The following is a 21,517-nucleotide window of genomic DNA, read 5'->3' on the forward strand; positions in this document are numbered from 1 at the left end:
TGTAAGTGATTCATCAGGAACCACAACAGCCATGTTCAGAGCTTGAACAACCTCTTCTTCTGCACACTTCTTCCATAAATCCTGCATTTATTTCTGACTTCCCTGGGTAAACCTGAGCAATGTGCTGTGCTTTTTACAGGTGACCTTCATGCCTCCCATGTCAAGTTATAGCTCCCAAGCTATTTCCAAGCCTCCCTAGGATGTTTGTCATAGGTTAGGAAGTCTGTGGGGCTGCTGAGAACTGTGGTGATAAAGCGTGTGTTATATCACAAGTGGTTTCTACATTCCCAGCAAGAGGAAATTATTTAGAACAGCATACTCTGCCTTGCTTTGTGTTGCTAGGGCATAAAGCTGTCAAATGTTCTGCAGTTTAAAGAGGACAACAACACCGACAACCACAGGGATTTCAAATACCTACTGATTTCTGAGTTATGTAGAGAAGAGCCAATATTACTTATTTCCTGGTCAAAAAGAGTGAGAACTGAAATATCCATTGGCTGGTTAAAACTGTTGGGATCCAGGCATAAAAGTGTTGACCAAGTCAGTCTCTGTGCTGTGGAGAAACACTCATTCAGCTGGAAGCTATAGCAGCAGCAGCCATAGGTGTACTGTCCACTGCCCTAACCCACGGTCAGTCCTGCAGCAACAGAAAGTGAGGAGGGCTAGATCCGACCCCATTTCAGCAAAGCAAGTAGAGCTAGGAGAAGCAATGGCCAACTTGCCTTTCAGTGATCAGCAATGAAGGCCTTCTCCTTACCTACAAAGGGAGAAGCAGATGGGGATGTTCCAGGAGGGAAAGAAAAAGAATGGTTCTGGCAATCTCTGCAAAGATTCTGCACCTGGGACAGGGCAACCCTGTTTGTGTGTATAAACTAGGAAACGAGAGGCTGGAGCTGGAGGAAGTGACCTGGGGGTCCTGGTTGATGGTGTGTTGAGCATGACAGCAGTGCCCTGGCACCCAGGAAATCCAACCATGTCCTGGGGGGCATCAGGCACAGCATCGCCAGCTGGGCAAGGGAGGGGATTGTCCTGCTCTGCTCTGCACTGGGGCAGCCTCACCTCGAGTGCTGGGGGTATTTTTGGGTGCCACAATAGAAAAAAGACATTAAACTATTAGTGTCCAAAAGAGAGCTACAAAAGTGGTGAAGGGTCTAGAGGGGAAGCCATATGAGGAGTGGCTGAGGTCGCTTGGTCTGTTCAGCCTGGAGAAGAGGAGCCTGAGGGGAGACCTCATTGCAGTTACAACTTCCTCATGAGGGGAAGAGGAGGGGCAGGCACTGATCTCTTCCCTGTGGTGACCAGTGACAAGATTCCAGGAAACGGCCTGAAGCTGAGTTGGGGCAGGGTGGAGGATGGGGGTGTGTGTTTAGGTTAAATATCAAGAAAAGGTTCTTCATCCAGAGGATGGTTGGGCTCTGGAACAGGCTCCCCAGGAAAGTGATCACAGCACCAAGCCTGACAGAGTTCAAGAGGCATTTAGACAACACTCTCAGGCACATGGTGTGACTCTTGGGATGTCCTGTGCTGGATCAGGAGTTGTACTTGATGATCCTGATGGGTCCCTTCCTCCTCAGCATATTCTATGATCCTCTGAAGGGAAGGAACAGAGATGTGTCCTTGAAGCAGAGACATTACCACATTTAAAATGGTGGACAGTCCAAGATGTGCAGTTTTCTCGGGACGACCAATAGCTGGAAGCTTAAGATGTGGAAGATGATGGGTTATCCTTAATTCAATTTCAGTATTATATACTGGAAATTAGTGATGATACCATAGCCATGGGAAGGTCACCAGCAACAGGAAGTGTAAGAAAAAGCCAACAAAACTTGACTGTCTTTCCTTTTATTTCATAAATGTCTATCATACAATTCTCTAATATTTGTTTTGAGTCAATGTTCAAATACTCAGGGGGAACACTTGAAATCCAGCAGCTGAGACACAGGGAAAGGGATCAGATAGCATGAGAAAGCTAAAATTATTTCAATGGAGTTTTGCAGAAGAGACCAAGCTCGTGTCTCTTACAGATCAGTCAAGTGATGCCTGGACCCAGTGTGAATCAAATCTACTGACGATTTCTTTGATGTATAGTCCCATCTCCTTCTCTGCTTTCCTACTATGTGAGCTTTTTTATCTCCTCCTCCGTCTGGCACTTTGCTTTCCCTTTAGAGAGAGAGAGGAAAATGGTCTGAGGACTTATTACTATATCCCCAAGGTAACATTGGAATGAAGACAAGGGACATCATTGTTGAAAGACAGTAAAGTGATGAGATGTAATGAGAAATACACTCAGGAAATGCCAGCTAATGCTCAGAACCCTCTCAAGGTAGTTTTAGCACAGAAAATCTTGAATTTGTCACAATCAATCATCCTGAAATAATTATGATACTTAACAAATGAAGAGTTTATAGCCATCTGTATTTTGTTATATTCTCAACAAAAAATGAAGAAAGGAATACTGCAAAGGCAAAATAAATTTCTGCTTAAGATCAATAAAAAGTTAATAAAGTTAAAATAAGACTATAGATTACCTGAGATGACATTTCAAATGAGTGCCATCTACTTGCTAGGACTCGCTTCTAAAACAGGTCTTTGGAAGCATATTGACCAAATATTAGCTTATTTAGGAGTTTTGTAGGTCACTTGTTGCTACTTTGTTGTTCTCAGACAATCACACACCTACTCAGGGAAGCCAAATGGATGCCATTATCAGAAGGTGTAATACGGAGAGATGCTGTGATGTGGTAGCCTGGGCCCAAAGGGAAAAGACTCAGCAGAGGCACAGCCAGTGTGTTCAGGACAGAACATCTTACCTCCGTGCCAAGATAACGAAGGGTATTTCAGATAATTTCCGGATTGGAGGTGCTGTGGTAAGCTAAATGTTCTCACCACCCTTTCAGTACAGCACAGAAGTAGCTGGATGACACAATTAATACACTTTCTATAAGGTGCAAATACTCGTGACACTTCTGTGTTTTCTTCCTATTATTATTCACAGCCACACTACCCAGCAGCTGCAGCTTCCAGAGAGTCCAGCTGAGACTCAGCATTGTGAACTAATCTCTCTGTACCTTCAGGCACTCTTTTGGCTCGTATGTCTCATTCTTGTAGCTTAGCTAAGACAGAAGACGGTCATTGAAGTCTGACTCCTCTGTTTTATGTGAGCAGGCAAACTTAGACTCAGGAGGAACTACAAGACCAAGTGACAGGACCAACAGGACCTGCGTGTATTGAAACACTTGCTGTTCTAGTAGCCCCTCCTGTGGAATGAAAAAGGAGAGGGGGTTGTTTCAGTCAGACTTTGCAGGTCTGTTGTATGAGTAGAGGGAGGCAAGAGGGCAATCTGCAGACCTCCCTAGACAGTCTGGGTATTCTCCCCCAGTCAGCATTTTGCTGGCTGCCAGTTCCTCTCCTGTGTTCCTTCCTCACTCATCTGCTCACGCTGCTGTTTGATTGAGCTTACCCACCAATGCTTCATGCTTTTGCCACAGAGCTATTTAGGAGGCAATACTGCCATTTGCACAGCTCTGCTTATTCTGAAGGTATTTACAGTCTTTTTCTCTTACCATGCACTACTCTTTTCTATTATTTCTTACTTTCTTACTCTTACTCTCCTACTGCTCACTACTCTTTCTCTTCTCTTTTTTTTTAGAATTGAAGTGGCATTCAGGCAGACACTTGAGTAGAAACCCCTGTAAAAAGATTTTGGATTACATCTGCTACCTGCAAGTTCCATGAGTCTTTCTTCAGTAGCCTGGAGTACTGTCTTTCTGTGGATTTGCAGGATGACCAACCCCAAACCAATCTCTCTTCTCACTACCTGCATCTCTGGGGACATTCTGCACACTCAGCCACATCTTTTGTTAAGCCACAAACATCCTCACAGGCTGGCCTGTTAGTAGTGGTAGGAACATTGTACAAACATTTACCTTTTGTTTTCTGTCAGTTCTTGATTTCCTGCAGCACTTTCTTGATGGCTGCTTTTGCAGTGTGATCTGATGAACAGATGTAAACTTTGAGAAGGACATACAGTCACAAATACTTTCCTACCACTCCCTAGTTCTTTCAGCAGTTTAGCAGCAATTCCATACATTCTCTAATATTTTCATTCACTCTTTTTTTCTGTTTCTCCTTGAGTAGCATCACTTTCATGCAATCACCAGCAGCCCATCTAGCATCAGGAGATACCCTCTATTTCCATTTTCAATAACCTATTTCTATAAATAACAGGAATCCTTTAATCACACAACATTATCTTTCATCTTTGTCAGTCACTGATTCCAGTCCAGTGACCTTTTCACTTCCCTTTATAGTGAGCCTATTTACAAGCATAAACCATTTCTTGCTTTCATCTCACTTGCCTTATCCATCTCCGTTCTCTTCCCTTGCAAGGACAGTGTCACATCTCACTGCTGTGTTATCTCTTTATTTGGACCTGGGCTTATGTCTTTTTTTTTTCTCTTCCTTTCACCCCTTCACAGAGGTGCCTAGAGTAGGATCACAGAAATACAGAATCATAGAATGGTTTGGGTTACAAGGAACCTTAAAGTTCATCTAGTTCCAACTCTCCTGCCATGAGCAAGAATACTTTCCTCTAGATCAGGTTGCTCAGAGCACTATCCAGCCTGGCCTTGAACAATTCCATGGATGGGGCATCCACAGCTTCTCTGGGCAACCTGTTCCGGTGCCTCACCACCCTCGCAGTAAAGAATTTCTTTCTCATATCTAATCTAAACCTTTCCTCTTTCAGTTTACAGCCATGAGCCCTTATCCTGTCACTACTTTTCCTTGTTAAAAGTCCTTCTCCATCTCTCTTGTAGCCCCCTCTATGTTCTGGAGGGTGCTCTAGTGTCTTCCCAGATCTTTCTCTTCTCCAGGCTGAACAACCCCAGCTTTCTCACCCTAGAGAGGTGCTCCAGTCCTGTGATCACCTTTGTGGGTCTTCCCTGGACTCTCTCCAACAAATCCATATCCTTCTTGTGTTGGGTACTCCAGAGCTGGATGCAGCACTGCAGGTGGGATCTCAGCAGAGCAGAGCAGAGGAGCAGAATCCCCTCCCTCCCCCCGCTGGCCACGCTGCTCTGGATGCAGCCCAGGACACGTTTGGCTCTCTGGGCTGTGAGTGCACATGGCTGGGTCATGTCCAGCCTCTCATCCACCAGCACAACCAAGTCCTTCTCAGCAGGGCTGCTCTCACTCCATTCTCTGCTCAATTTGTATTCATGCTTGGGATTGTCCCAACCCAGTTGCAGGACCTTGAACTTGACCTTTTATACTTCATAAGGTTTTCATGGACCCACCTCTCAAGCCTGTCATTCCTTCCCTCCAGCATGTTAACCGCCCCACACAGCTTTGTGTTGTTGGCAGACTTGCTAACTGGGAAATTCAGAATTTTGACATTTCTCCCTGTGGAAGAAAGCACAAAGTTAGGACAAGTGAACCTCAGCCAACATCATGCGACTGCTACAGATTATAGTTATGTTATTTGATCCTGTGAGATTCTTTAAAATTCTTTTGCAATGGTTTCTGAAACATCAAGTTCAATTTCATTTAAGTGTTAAATACAGCTGTGACTTCTTTTCCTTTGTTGTAAGCAGTATGCTACACATTCTTGTGTAGAAAAAGGGAGATTTCTGATTGAAGAGTAGCTCAGCATGTTCCTGTAATTAATACAAGAGAAAACTCAAATCTTAGTTCAGAAATGCTCGAATACCTTCAAACACAGAGATGTTCTGACAGCTGAACATCCAGTGGGAATTCTGGATAAGAAATAGATACAAATGAAGTAATTTTTCTTCAGGCCTTTGCTAATGAGTACAATGGACGAGTGAAGCAGGCAGCATATAACTCAGCCAAATGGTACACAGGTCACAGGGTCACACAGCTTGCTCACTGGCAGCAGTAAAATAATAGAATCACAGAATATCCTGAGTTAAAAGCGACCCACAAGGATCACTGAGTCCAATTCTTAGCCCTGCACAGGACCATCCCCAAGAGTCACACCATGTGCCTGAGAGCATGGTCCAAATACTTCTTGAACTTTGTCAGTGCTGTGACCACTTTGAGGAGCCTGTTCCAGTGCCCAGCCTCCCTCCAGATGAAAAACTTTTCCTGATATCAGACCTAAACCTCCCCTGACTCAGCTTCATGCCATTTTCTCGAGTCCTGTCATGACTTATGAGAGTGAAGAGATCAGTGCCTGATCCTCCTCTTCCTCAAGTGAGGATGCTGACTTGGAAGAAAGATTGCCAGAACTACATAGGGCTTAATCTATTAATCTATTAATCTATTCCTCTTCTGGAAGAGGCCAAATGCTACATAAATTTGAGTTGCTGCTCCACCACACTGATTTTTGCCATATTCAGACTGCTTGTCATGACATCTATCTATTTTCATGTCTTTTAGGGCATCTCAGTCTAAGAGAGAGATATATGACCCAAGACAGAAATCCCAAAGTTGGGACTTGCAGGTGCTGGTTTGGGGCACAGTCCAAGGTGGCATCTAGAGCAGGTAAATAACTAGACTATTCATCCACTTAAATCTGTTGTGTTCAACACTGAATGGGAAATCGTTTTGCCTGTAATTAGGATGGCAAAGGTGCCCCTGAAGTCTTTGTGCATTATATTATTCATTTATTTTTAACTGGGTGGCTGAGGTGGACTTCTCAGCAGAATAGATAACTAGGGAATTTATAAAAAACTGTTTGCATAAAGCAGCATGTGAGTAATTTCCTTGGTGAAAGCACCTTGGCTGTGTTTGAAAATAGCTGCTTGTCCCTGACAGTCAATGTTCTTGGCTAGTTCTGTATCTGTATGTGGTGAGATGACATAGAGGCCTGTGTCTAAGCAAGAGCTTTACATTATCCCTTAATTGACCACTGCTTAACATTTGTATTGGACAAAAATAAAAGGCTTTGTAGTGTGACCTTAGAAGTAATTTCAAATTGGTATCAGGCTTTTATTTTTTTTTTTTTTTTAATAAGACAGCTTCTGATTTTGACCATCAAGTAATTTGGACTTTAAAGTTAGGATTTTAGTGTCTGGATGATGTGTCTGGAAGTGGTCAGGCAAGGGGTTGCCTACATACTGTAGTTTAAAATGCACAATTAATGATTCCAGCAAGTTAGAAGACACAGGAAATGGATTTCATTCTCTCTAGATTTAGTTGTCTGAAAGTCAGGATCTAATATATTTTGTCCCCACTTTTTCAGCCAATGAAGAAATATGGCCTCTTGAAAACACAATATACTCTGACTAAAGCAGGTGTCTAATTGGTGTCAAAATGATGAATCAAATGTCAAAGTGCTCCGAAGCTTCGTGTTTGAGTTATGCAAGATGAATTGCCTTCTGGAATTTCCTGCCTTGGTCCTCTGACAGTGAAACTTAGACAGCTATCTAAGTGTGCTGATGGTTGCACTTAATGTGTTGAATTGCTATCAGAAATGATAACTATGAAAATACTGCCCAAACTACATCCGTTTGGTATGTTTGGCCCTCTGTACTGCTAACACTGTTTAAGAATGAGGGATCAACTCAACAGTCCTTCTGGGAGTAAATGTTCCTGGTTTCTGCTCACAGGGATGTAAGGAATGTAAAGCCTTTTTCTTTGCATCACAAGCTCAACAAATTGGAATTTTCACCCACAGCAGCATCTGTTGGCATAATGGTGCACCAGGTTAGTTTTTTTCAACAAGTATAAACAACAGTTTAACTTTAAAGCTAGAGCCAGGTATATCTTTATGTTGAGTAAACCACAGTTTGTCTTTCTATTGAGATTAGAATTAGATTTAAGCACTTAAATTTTCCAATTTGCAATTCCCTTGCATAGGCAAACTTCTCTACTTCAGCTATTGTTGTGACAATGAATTTTTAAATATTTTTTAATCTCTTTGAGTGGTAATTGAAATGTATGAATGCATCACACAGTAGGACGAAGCACTGTGCATTGTATGGGTGTGTATTTAAGGTCTGTTAAAGTACTGTCAGCAGATATAAATACACTGAAAACTGTTGTGCATATAGCTACATTCTGAAGGAGGATGTTTTTTAGCAAATTGTTTCTGCAGAGGATTTAATGTTTTCCATAAATAGGTAAATAAATTTAAAAAACATGAAAACCCCCAGATGATACTATATATAATCCAAAATGTAGATAGGCTTTTGTTCATAGCACATTTCTTGAGTCAGCAGGGTTCTAGAAGGATGCCCAGCCTCCTTTGGTGAGAAGACACCAGAAGCAATCTGAGATGTGAAAGATTCCCACTTGGGCTTACAGAATGGTCTGTACAGTGTCATGAAGAGGTGAAAACATTCACCACAGAAACTACCTCACCAGGCTGGAGAAAACAGTGTGGAATCAATTTCAATTTGGAATCTTATGTTTTACAGTGCCTCAGGAAAAGAAGCTGTAATGGAAGCACATGGGCTTTTTGTAATGAAGACCTCTGCAAGTACACATTTTCATTTGCCACTCATCTTACATACTTGTACATGACTATACCTGCCAGACACAGCTGGTCACATATCTGCAGGTATACAAGCTATAACTCTGAAAACATTTAAATGTGTGCCTAATATATATAGTGCTAATAGTGCCATTGATGCATGCTACTGCTTAAGTAGGCAGAATTAGAGTAGGTGCCTAAAGGCCATAGATTACACAGGATCTTAAAAACTTACCTCTTCACACAGAGTTGCACTGGAGAATTACATGTCCTGAGTGAGTCTGCAGAAACACCCCAGAACTGCGCACCATGCCCCAGAAGTGCAAAAAGGTCACAAAAACACCACAGGGACAGCAAGCTACTTTTAGCTAGAAATCATTAAAACCAAAGTACTACTATCAGACTGTCTCCTCAGGTAAATTATCACTAAATTTAAAATAAATCATATAACTTTTCCAGCTCTCCATAAAATGGACTGATACAGTTTTAATTCTGTGGAGCTGAGGTGTTTTTCAGCTGCATGCATAACTGAAGACTAAATACTGCACACAAATTATTAACCCAATTAAACTTTGAATGTAGTAGTAAAATGATTAGTTTGAGTTCTTTTTTTTTTCTGTTTCGGAATGCTATTTAATTTTCATAGTGCTCTCCTCTCCTCACATATTTCTTCTTTTTTTCTTTGCAAGAGTGGCTTTTGGGGTGAAGCTTGAATCCTGCTGTAGTGGATCTTCTCTTATACACTTTGCATTAGCAATTTCCTGCTTCACTGCTCCTCCACTATGAGACAAGCTTTAAGATTTAGTGATCTTATAGCTGAGTTGAATAACAGCACTTCCATTTCCTTTTACAAAAATTGGCATCTCTCTTGCCCTAGTCACTCAGATGCACCTAAACAAGAATTGCAACAGAGAAAGGAAAAAGTAGCATCAGACTTTTTAACACTGGCTCTTAAGCATCTGTGTTTTTTGGAATATAAGTACAAACAAGTTGATGCATTTGAAGGGGATTTTTTTCCTTCTTCACGTCATTTTATTCCTTTGCCATTGGTTTTACTAGCAGAGAATGTGGTTTGTAGAGGCTTTCCTTATGTAGAAGCTGTAACACAGTGGTGATCTTATCTTTCTCTGCAGCTTTTCTACTTCTGTTAAAGCCATTTGCTGATAGAGGAGTAGACCTGTGCACAGTCAATGATGGGGATGCAGTAACCATTTGTGAGCAATGTAATTCTTGTACTCCTGTTTTCTGACTTCTTTGCTCCTTTTTTTTTTTTTTTTGTTTTAAATGCTTAAGATCTGTTTGTCTTCATGATTCCCACAGACTATTAAGTTGAACTTTCCACACATCTCTTTCCTGAGTGGAAAAAATTTGTTTAGAACACATGTTAAAAGGTTCTACCTTTTAATTTACTGATATTGAACTTCACTTTACATTTTGTTGCCAGTCTACCTACCAGCCACTCGTAAATGGGGTCCCTTTGCAACTTTTCACTGCCATCTTAATTTTTTACAGCCCTGAATAATTTGATATCATCATGATGTGCCAATCTTGGCACATCAGGATAATGTTCCTTCCAGACCATTTGAAAATCTGCTGAGCACCAAAAATGCCTACCTGGATCCCTGTGAGCCCCTGGCTCAATCTCCCCGTTGTGAAAAATTTTAATTCATAACAAGAACTCTACCTTCCTCCAGGCAAGCAGACAGTTTTTAAAGCCCTCATGAAGAGAATTTAACCTAACTTTTAAAGAAATTCTCACATTTCTACTGCACTGCAGTATCCTTGTTTACATCTTAATTGACTCTTCAAAGAAGTGTGAAAAGATTCAAAGATTTATGAAGCATGACTTTTCACCATGAAAGTCATACTGACCCTTCCCAACATATCATGTTTATTTCTGAGTCTATATATTCCCTTCTTTAATGTAGTTTCTACAAATTTACCCAAGATGGAAAACAGATTTACTAGGTTCATATCAACTACTTAAAAAATTGGCATCAAATTTAACATCTCTGGTACCAATACCGGTGTATGTTTTCAGATGTGAAATGGAGTTGGCTCTTCAGCAATTTCATACATGAATTCCTTTAGGTGTCCTGAGTGAATATTTTTTCAGTTTTGGAACCTGATTTTTTACAACTTATTTTGTAATTTTTTTCTGTACTATTTTCTTCTAACATTTCAGTTTGAGACAGATCATCATATTCTTATCCCATATGAAGTGCTCTGTTGCCTGAGCCTCCCTCAGATCCTCCACCATGAACAGTAGTGGAAAAATTCATTAAACATTTTCAACCTTATCTTCCATGAGCATTCCTTTTGCATCTTGATCATATATCTGCCTGACTAACTAGCTGGCAGCCTTCCTAGTTCTGAGGTGTTTAAAAGGAGGATTTTTTTTATGAAATATTTTTATACCTTCAGCAAATTGCTTCTAAATAATATTTTGTTCTTCCTTGTGGTTTTCTGTAAACTTTCCAGTTTTTATGATCTCTTTTCCTCACTCGGATGAAACTTCTTTTCTTTCCTTTTTTTTTGTTTACTTTTAAAATCTTTCTTCACCCTGTTGTTCAATCTGACTTGTGATTTTGTTCCTTTTAAAGCTTTGTGATAGTAATTACTGTCTTTTTTAGAACCAGCCTCTAACAGGACATCTTAAAACAATTTCCACACCATGCAAAAATTTTTGCCCTTTTGCCTCTTTCCTAGCTTTCTCTTTTTTAGGGAGTTCTCTCTTTTGAAATCAAATACCTTTCACATTAATTCTTTCAACGGATTTGCTCCTGTGGGCATAGTCACTGTGTCTGTAATATAAGGCTGTATTACATCCCTTTTGCAGCCAGTTTGAAGTAGGCCACTGCTTGGACCTGAGTCAATAATGGCTTTTTCTGGTGGGGGCTCTCCAAGCTGTTAGGTCATGTAATCATAAGTGGGCAATGTCTACAGTGTTTTCTAAGGCAGTCCTGAGAAGAGGACACAGGAGGTACCTCTGACACCGTTCTGCACAACAGCAGTTCCTGGGAATCTTGAACCTCTAGGAAGGTTTCTCCAGACTGTTAATAGCTCACTGACCTGCTTTGTCGCACGTGTTATATGATCCCATCCTGCCACTGTGATGAAATGGTCCTGCTTAGTTTATCCACTAGTATCTTGCAGCAGAAGAAGGGAAAGTCTGAAGTAAATGAAAATTCAGAAACAGAAGTCTTTCCCTGGGGTATTTAGTCCAAGGAGGAGGAAGTTGTTATCTAGTACCAAACATTTATTCCTTGTGACTCCTTGCTAAGAAGGAATCCTTGTTTTTCATTTCCCTAGCTATGACTGTGAACAAAGAACAGATTCTCTCAGTTAGTCCTCAAAATCATGGTGCTTTCAGACTGTATTTGTCAAGAGTGTCCAAAATCTCTGAATGCTCCAGCATCCAGCCTATCCCAGGGTACTTTCTCAGGAAACCAGGTACTGTTTGTTCTCAGCTGTCAGTTCTGGAGCTGGGTCTCACGTCATGAACGGGGGTATCTGCTGCCTGTAAAAGGACTGGGAAATTACAGGTACTCTTGGTGTTTGAATCACCTTGGATCATCACCATGGAGGTGAGGCAGCTCTGCTTCCAGGGGCTGTCATGCATATAGTCCTTTCTTAATAAGAATTTATGAGTCCTCTGAGGGACCGAGTAGAGAGAGCCTCCCTTCAAACAGCATGGAAGTCAGATACCACACACAGTCATTAGCTCTGGAGCCTTGACAGAGCTGTGGACTTGGTGAAGAGGAGTGCCATTTGTTTGGATAGAAAGAGAAAGAGGTGTAACACTACAGAGTTTGAAAGAGTATGTGCTTTTTTTATAGGTATTGACTTTTATTTATTTAAAAAAAAAATAGAACTTTTCTGTAACTGTTTCAATTAATCAATTAATTGGTTCTAGTTTGGTTTTTTCTTCCTTCTTACACAGATTTCATCTATTCCAAAGAGTTCCAAAAATTACCCTTTCTGTCTTTTCTGCTTTCTTAACCTTGCTTTTCAAATGTATCTTTTCTCTGTCTCTATGGAAGTTTCAGAGTACACTTCCTAGCCAAAAAGTTTACGTTTTCTCCCTTTGATATTGATACTATCATGGTCCAGAGCTACCACATCTTCTTTGATGTTGTATAAGAAACTATCTAGAAGCCTTCAGAGGTCCTGTGCTATTACATGTGGCATACAAAACACTGTCCGGGTTTCCATGGCTTTGGAAACTAGATTATCTGTGTACTTGACAACTGAATCTTTCTGTAGTGTAACTCTTTTACAATGAAAACTAGATTCCTTGACCACTGAGTGATATCCTTGGTGAAAAAGAATACATGGACACCCTAGGGTTAAGGATGTCCATCTCCCTGTGCTGGAGAAATGTGCTCCTTTTCAGATGAGTGGAGCCCTGATGTAGGACTGCTCAGTAGCACAGGTGCTGTAGCCCGCAGCTGGGACTGTGCTGTCTCCACGTGTGTTGGTGGTGCTCTCCTGTCTCCCTGAGATCTTGCCATTTGTCACGTTTGCCAGGGCCAGGAGCTCGGATGCTGTGAGCACACCCCATCTGCTCAGAGGGCAGATAATTGTACAGATGATACCTGTGCATTAAGTGAATCAAGTAGCTTCAGCTCTCCTTCTGGTCTCATTAGATAGTTTGCTCCAAGCTTCTACAAAGGAGATAGTTAATTAAGGGTAATTAATCTACCGTTGCAGTGCCCAGCACTCAAATGGAAACCAAACAGCAACCTATTTATCACTCTTTCAGACCAGCTTTATACTGAATCCAGTTAAATATTGTTAAAGCTGTGGATTTGATTCAAACTAGGAATTTGAACTACCATGCTCAAGGATTTGCTCAATTTTAATCAGTGATGCTTAAACTGAACAAATTCTAAAACTGTATGTCTGTTTTGTCTAAGTACACTGTACCATGGTGGCAAAGTTTTAAATTAGCTGAACTTAAAACCTAGTTGAATTACGCAATTCCCAGCCTGTCTCAAATTTAAATGTAATTCCCCCATAAGACTAGCTGATCTGTAGAATTCAAATTTACTGAATTTATTTTACTGCAGTGTTTGAAACTTGTCAGCTCAGGAAAGCAGATTTTATCCTGGACAGTCTGTTCTTATTGTGGAATATATATTTTATACTATATATCTAAAAGTGCAAACAACCTGAACTTGAAAAACATAGTACATTCATGTTCTGATGCGTACATAGAAGCCAATGTAGTTAGTATGTGCTTGTCTTAGAAGAGTATTGTCCTTCATCTTAAAACTGTCCTCCTCTGAAAAGACAAAAATGAGATCTGCAAGTTTCAATTTACCTGGGGAGCTGGAGTGATCGTGGCCACCTTGCTAGATTTAAACACCATTGCTGTTTAAATCAGGCTTCTGTCAGCTTCTGATAGTCTCCTTAAATCTATGTGTAGAAATAAAACCATGGACACATCTTATGTCCTCAAGAGGAAGATGAATCTTCTGAAAATGTGCTTCTTACAATTATATTTTATGATCCTATTACCTTATGAGTGGTACACTACATAAGCTCAGCACCTTTGAAAATAACATAATATATACTATCGACAGATGACAAGAAACAAAAGATTTGTCAGCACAGATCTGTGAGAAGTATAGGATGAAAAGTAAAAGATGGATCTGTCTGTAGAGTAATTGGTTGACTCTCCAAAACAGGAATCCCATTTTAAAGCCTGCTGTATGATGCTTGCCTGGCACTGCATGACCATCTGAGACATAATTATCCAGGACTGATTTTGATCTTATTAGTACATGCTGCCTTAGCATCCTGCAGATTATTTTAATTCATGCGTCATTTGTAGGTTTCATGGATTTTCACACTCATGGAAATTGAGCCACTTGGTTCCCCTTGGTTTAATTTTTTTATATCCTCCAAATGTCCTTGCTGTCACTGCAAGCCTTGTACAGCTGAGATGGGCAGTTTCACAGTAGGATGTGAGGTTAACCAGCCTGGGGAACTGGACTGTCCATCCCCAAATCACAGCTCACAGGACCAGTCTGAGTATGCTGCAGCTCTTGCCAGTGTCACTGCCACTATTGCTGGCATCCTTGTGCCTTGGACCCTTTTCCTTTCCAAAGATACGCCTTCCCTGTTTAAAGCTATTATGCTCTGGGATATGTGTCAATGAAATCAGCCAGTTTTATTTTGGGTGATGTATATCTCTTAACTTCCAGCTTTAAGAACTCCACTTATCTGTTGGTGGAAAGCACTTACCACCAAGGTACTCTGTGTGTGTGCAAGGAGTCCTCATGGCAGCATGGAAGGGCTCTGCTCAGGAGCCGTGGTCCTACTGCTGTGAGTGTGATGTGATAACACAGAGTCAGGCTGCAGCAAGGCAAATCCCCGTGGGCTTAGGGAAATCTTCACAGGGAGAGTAGTCAAGACTGGAACAGATGCCCACGTTTGGTGATGTTTGCCTATGTTGATGGATCCAATTACATTGTAAAATAAGAATGGTGGTTTAAAAAAAAAAAATCTCCTTGGTGCTAAATTATGTGGTGTAACATAGAGCAATGCTTATGTGCTTCGACATGGCCTTTTGCAAAGCCTCCCTGGGAGTCTTTCTGCACACTGCTTTGGGGGACACCCTTAGAGTAACACCCAAATAGCATTAGGTGTGATGGGTGCTACTGTCTACCAGCAAAAGCTGACATTTTCTTGTGGCAGGGGCAGAAGTTAGTGTAATATCTAAGACGAAAACACGCTTCCACCTCTCAGCTTATTATGTTTATGGACTGCTGCATGGATAACTCGGATGCTTTTGCTTGGCGAGGGTAGTGTTGGACGCCTTTTGCGGTATTATACTGCGCCACAAGGTGGCACTGGAAGATTGCTATAATCCAGCGTAATTAACACCATCACCCCGCAGTCTCCGACAGAGAAAGCACAACTTTTTGTATTAAATCATGTAAACCATGGGAATTGATTATTTTTCTTTCTTCTGATTTTTGAATTCACTAAAAATTTTTTGGGAAGTTTTCTGAAGAGTGAAAGGGAAATGTGTCTGTATGCAGTGTAGCTACTGCGAAGGTACAACAACTAACTCGACAAATAGACATCCCTTTGTTTTTCAACGTTTTCTTTACTACTGGCGATCCTAACATCTGTCTCTGTTTTTGTAACGAAGTGTTCATACCTCAGCAGCCACTGCAATTCAAAAGAGGGAATTTAATTTCCTCTGTAATTTCTTTCATATGTTGTCTGAAGTTTTCTCTTCCCTTATAAAGTTGAAAATCTATTTCAGGTTTTTCTCAAAGGTGAAAGTTCTTCCAAGGTTTGTCCACTTCTAATAGATTTCACAATATCTAGTTCAAATATCTCACTTGGTTTTAATACCAGATGTAGGCTTGGGTAAAGAAAAACAGTTAATTACTGTATTACTATTAGAGGTGAAATGTGACAAATTTTTGCATGGCTTTACAAAGTATATAGCTCCTTCCCATATAGCCACATTTCCTTCTGATCTTCTAAATATTGAAAATATCGAAGCTGGTTCGTAGCTGAGTAAAGGAACCAGATGTCGCTCATTTGAGCGGGCTATTGTCCAATTACGGACTGTCTTTTTACACCTATGCCTAAGAGACTGCCCTCTAGCTAACAAAGAAAATAAAACACGTGCTTTTTTAGTCCTAATTACTGTAGCTGCGATGTAAAATCTTGATAATGAAGTGTAAACAGCCTTGAATGGTTTAAAAAATATTCCTTGCTGGTCTTAAGACCTGACCACATGAAATAATGTACTTGATCAGGGACTTAGAAAAAATTTGTCTTTAAAAATTCCTGTTGCTGCAAGACATATCCAGAGGAGACTTCTCACAAAATCTCAACTCCACCTTGTTCAAAGGAAATCTCAATAATTTGGTTTATCTGCTGATGAACAGACTGGTCACCCAAATTTACAGGTCTAAAACATGAAAGGCAGAGTTTTTCTGCATAGTTTCCTGATAGTTCATTTTGCCTGGTAGGTAAAACAATATTAAGTTATTCTTTATGAAAGGTAAAAAATCTCCCTCAGGTTCTGCTACTCACTGAACTCGAGGCAAAATCAGTGTGGTTGGTAATTTACAAACTCACCATGAAGCAAAAGCAATGTGAAAGGGTGCAGAGCTCCACAAAACACACTGAACACTCACTCAGAAACTGGTTTCTTGCTAGCTACACCCAGTGGCAGCTGTATTTGGCATGAAGGGTCCAGTGTCTGAACTCTTCTATCCGAGATCATTTATCCTTTTATCAGCTGCTTTCTCGAAAGAGAATAAGGCTCCTTTTGGGCACAGCAATTCCAGTCATTTACCACCTGTACTTCCCTTCCTGAGGTCAACAGAGCTCTTTATTGCAGCGTGTAAAAGCTGTAGCCCCAACCTGGCTCCCCATGAGTAGATGAGCGTGGAGCAGCAGACCCAGCACCTGCTGCCTCTCAGCCTGGCACCAATGTGCTTGCCACAAACCCCAAGGGGTGGAAGGGTGGGTGGCAGGAGCTGCCCCCAGAGCCTTCAGTGTGATGGCTCCAACATCAAGAGCCCGACTGAGTATACAGCCTAATGTCCTGCCCTGCCTGGCTGCTGCTGCAGCCATCCCGTAAGAGTGACAAGTAAATTCTGGCTTCAGGACAGCCTTGCTGTTGGGTGTATGCAGTCAATACAGGATGAAGGAGAAAAAAAAGAGGCAGAGGGAAAGATACTAAGCAGATCTGCCTTCAGTGGCCTTAACACTGCATCAGAGAGTTTGTTCCTGCTTATAATACAGTGAATGGAGAATAGTTGATTGCTGCTTCACAGGGCGTGACTCCACAGGGTCTTTTTGGCACATACTATTTAGAGTCGGGATGTCCTACCCTGGCAGGCTTTTTAGGGTGAAGTTTTGCCATTCTTCCTCATTCTCTGTGGAGTGTCCTTCTGCCCTGAATGCTCAAGGTTTATGCAGCTCTCTGACTCAAGCCCTGAAAAGCAAACTGCTCCCAGGAGCCAAGGGGAGGTGCTTCGACAGTGCCCTGGGCTGCAAACATCCCTCCTTCCTTTGGCTCAGGAGGCAGCCCAAGAAGCCTTCAGGGACTTCCCTGCTCTCTTCCTCGCCATCACACTGAAAGAAAGAAAACTGGCTTTGCAGACTCTCCCCCACATCAGTTTCTACTTCAAGACAATTTAACTCTCCTATTTTAGCTCTTTTGTATAAAGCCTTCCCAGCTGACATGATATACATTGTGTTATTTTGCAGTTAAAACCCAGACTCATAGACATAAAAAATTTAATAAAACTTTTGTTACCAAGTTTTATTTTTCCAACAAGTATTGCTGTCAGCTAACAATCCCTAGAGTAGTCATCATGAAATATTCTAATAATTGGATTTTAATTAACCAATTCACTTAGTCCTTCACTATTTTTGAAATCTAATTATGTCTTCAGGAAACTCACCCAAGTTGTGATATTTTCTGGACAATATACAGACTTAGTACAGACTCCTTTCTTACTTTAAATTCTTTTTCTCCACTTCTTATAGCTATTATTAAAACTCTTCTATTTCCTGTTCTTGTGGTTTGATGACACCTGTATTGTCACTGTAGAACTTTTTCTAGATCTAATGGATGAAATAAAAGTGAAATGCAAATAAAAATCTCTACTATAAATATTATGTTAGGAAAGAAGTTCCCTATGCAATGAAAGTTAGAAAGATTTCTTACTTATTATATTCATGATTCCCCCCCTCCTTGAATTTAAAAGCATTATTAATGAGAAAATCCTGTAGATAAACTTGGCTGTAAATTTTATTCATATAGGTTACAATTTATGTCTTACCTCATCTCAAATATTTTTTTGTAAAATCCTGAGTATATATATGCACACTGAGTGTCACCTGGAATGTCTCGTGAAGCCTGTAGGCTTGCTCATGTTTATATCACAGAAGTGCTGAGTGGTCCAGACACAGCTGTTTGTACATTACCTTTTAGTCTTCTTTGATACTGAACGTCACATCTCACTCCAGCGAGGTGTGAATCCTCATGACATAGCATCAGGAGAAATAGTTAAGAACACCATGAATACAAGGTACTTCTCTTGAAGTGGTTGGAGTATTCCTGTATTTTTCCACATGGGATACAGAGAAACACCACTTTGTGGTATGCCTTTGATGGTAAGTAGGCAGAAATCAATGTAATAAAAATAAAAGTCTCACAGAGATATTTTTATATTTAGAAAAGGGATGGTACATACAGTCATATTCTGACCTTGAAAAATGGAAATAAAATGTGACAAGGGACTCTGTAGTATTTATACCAACCATAAAAATACTCTGTTCAAACATGAAGATTTCCTTGAAACAAAAGAAGTCTATTTAAAATGTGAAGAGGGGAAGGGATAAGAAGAGAAGGTCTGATGAGTTAATGGCTGGCAATATGAAGAACATTTCAATAAGATTATTTACATGAGTGATATGAGGCATCTGGCCCATGCACTGTATAGTACAAATATAGAAAAGCTGTGGAGGCCATAATCTGTCATTGTAGTGCATATGCAACTCCAGCTGAATTCAATAGTACTTCAGCTTGCATATAGATAAGATACTGGAGTTGCACATGCACTACATATGTACTATACAGTTACAGGCTGGACACTTCATATCACTCATGTAAATAATCTTACTGAAATATTCTTCATATTGACAAACACTGATTCATCAGACTTTCTCTTCTTATTCCTTCACCTCTTCACATTTTAAATAGATTTCTTTGTTCTCTGGCCCACCTTTCCCTTCTTTGCTTTGCTTTCTTTTTTTTTCTCAAGCAGTTTATTTCCAAAATAAGAAACGTGGCCTCTGTGAATAGGATTCCATGGGATTCAGTTCTATTTACTATTTCATAAATAACTGTCCATGTTTAGACTGGTTAGCTACATTGTGCAGTAAGTTTAGAACAATCATTTGATATTTATCGTTACAGCATTCTTCTAGTGCCTCAAGCAATTAAACCGTGTGCCCATCTTCCATTGGAACCTGTAGCAGTTATTAATCACTTGCCATTGTCTTTGAATTTTCTGCTTCTGACCCTTTCAGTTCTGCAACCCAGGACGCTATCTTTGCAGAACCAGGGAAGATATCTAAAGGTTAGAATGCATTTCCAAGCTTTAAAAATAGTCCCGTTGCGTTCTAAAGTCTAATTGGTCTTTTTCAAAGTCCATTACTAAGCCCAGAATTTGTGATTCTTTAAAACCTCACTAGCTGATACTGCTTTGAAGAGGACTTTATTGTTAAGATTGCAAACAGTACCCAAATGGTTGAAATTAAAATTCACTTATTCACTTTAAAAAATCTAATATTCCACTTAAGCTGCCGCAGCAATATTACAGAATCAAATGAAATTCAAATGACTATCCAAAAATCTTAAATGTCAGATTTTCATATGCATTTTATCATTTTATTCCCTTTGAAAAAGTATCACATGTTCACAGCTGGAATACTTTGGAGTCTGCTTATTTTTTTCTTTAATAGTAAAAAGCTTAATCCAGACTCCTATATATTCCTTACTCCTTCTGGAGTGGCAATGGAGAGAAGGAGCAATTAAAGCAGCATTTCTGAAGGAAATCTCAGTTCCATTGTAGTTAGAAAGTTAGTCCCAGTGGCCTCTGGCTAAGGAGGTCAGCTGAAGGGCAAAGAAAGAAGCCCTCAGTTAAGCCAATGAGACCTTGGATCAGTCTGAACCTTCAGAAAACAGATCCATCCATCCCTAAGAACTTTGCCTTGAGAGCCTGTCTAACAATTCAAATAGATGCCACACAGACCAGGCCGTTTATAGGAGACCTTGCTGAATTTACAGGATGAAGACATTTCAATGGGATGAAGTAAAGAGGAGCCCATGCTTGTGATTCCAGTGGAACCAGGAGCTCCTCCACAATGGTCCCCTAGAGAAGTTAAGGATCTGGATGAGAAAGACTGGGAGGACCTTCTTCTATTTGACCAGCTGAAGGAAAAATTATTCTCCAAGGACTACTTCCTTGTCACTCTAATATGAAAGCAGTGATCAGAACTTGGGTAAACTGAATCGAGTTGTACACAGAGCTGAATTGCTCCTTCCTGAAGATATTATGTCTTCTCCAGAAACATGACCTATCAAAATCCAGCAGACTTCGCATTTGCTTTTTCTGCTCCATACTATCCTGGCAATTTCATATCTAAGATAAGAGTAATTGTGCTGGATCTAAACAGCACCTTATTGCAATGATCAGCACAGTTTATGGTAAGTTTGTTCTATGCAAAGACAGCAATATCTGAGTAGTACTCTCTCTCTCACATCCCTCTCTAGATTGTTTACTATGTGTGGTTCTAGCCCCAGACTTACAGAGAAGTGAGAGTAGGAGAGGTAGGAAGGAAGGAGTTGCAAGGGAAAAGTCAGCTGTAATTTTTTGTTATTCTTTTGAAACAAGAAGTCCCTAGGCAGCTTTAGCCTGCACTGTAATGCAGAGGCTGTCTGGAGGGGCAGGATGACAGTACGAATCCTCGCAGGCTGCACACTTCTGTTCAAAGCTGTGACATGAGCATTCCACATGTCTAGCAGAGTGATGGTGCTGGAAGCATATGGAGGTGTCCATCTTCCAGGTGTTTCGAGCAGAAATGGCTGTGGGGGAGGGCTCTGGTGCAGCTCTTTCAAAGAGTACTCATTACCTTCCCCATTCTTTCCCTGCTCCCCTCTTATTACAATGTTCCAAACTCAGACCCCCAAATTAAAACAGTATTTTACAGCTTGATACTGAAGCCTCAGATCGCAGGTATTAGTTACCCCTACATGCTCTGAGAGAAGCAAGGATTTGACAGAACTGAAGTCTTCCTTTTCTTTCTCATTTCCTTCTCTGTACAGCTTACTGGCTTGCTTCTTGCTTTGGCTTTTGGAAGTGATGAATATGAGGTTTGCTATTGAGTTTGGGCATCTGGTAAGGCTGCTCTATGCTGCTGGTATCCTCCCCTTCACCCTGTCCCAATGTCACACTAGTAATGATACCGTCTGGGGGGTGGAAGAGTGTATGAAAAAATCCACAGAACTCTTTGTAAAGAAGA

Source organism: Aphelocoma coerulescens, chromosome 2 (assembly GCF_041296385.1).
Source record: "Aphelocoma coerulescens isolate FSJ_1873_10779 chromosome 2, UR_Acoe_1.0, whole genome shotgun sequence".
In the NCBI taxonomy this organism is placed as follows: Eukaryota; Metazoa; Chordata; class Aves; order Passeriformes; family Corvidae; genus Aphelocoma; species Aphelocoma coerulescens.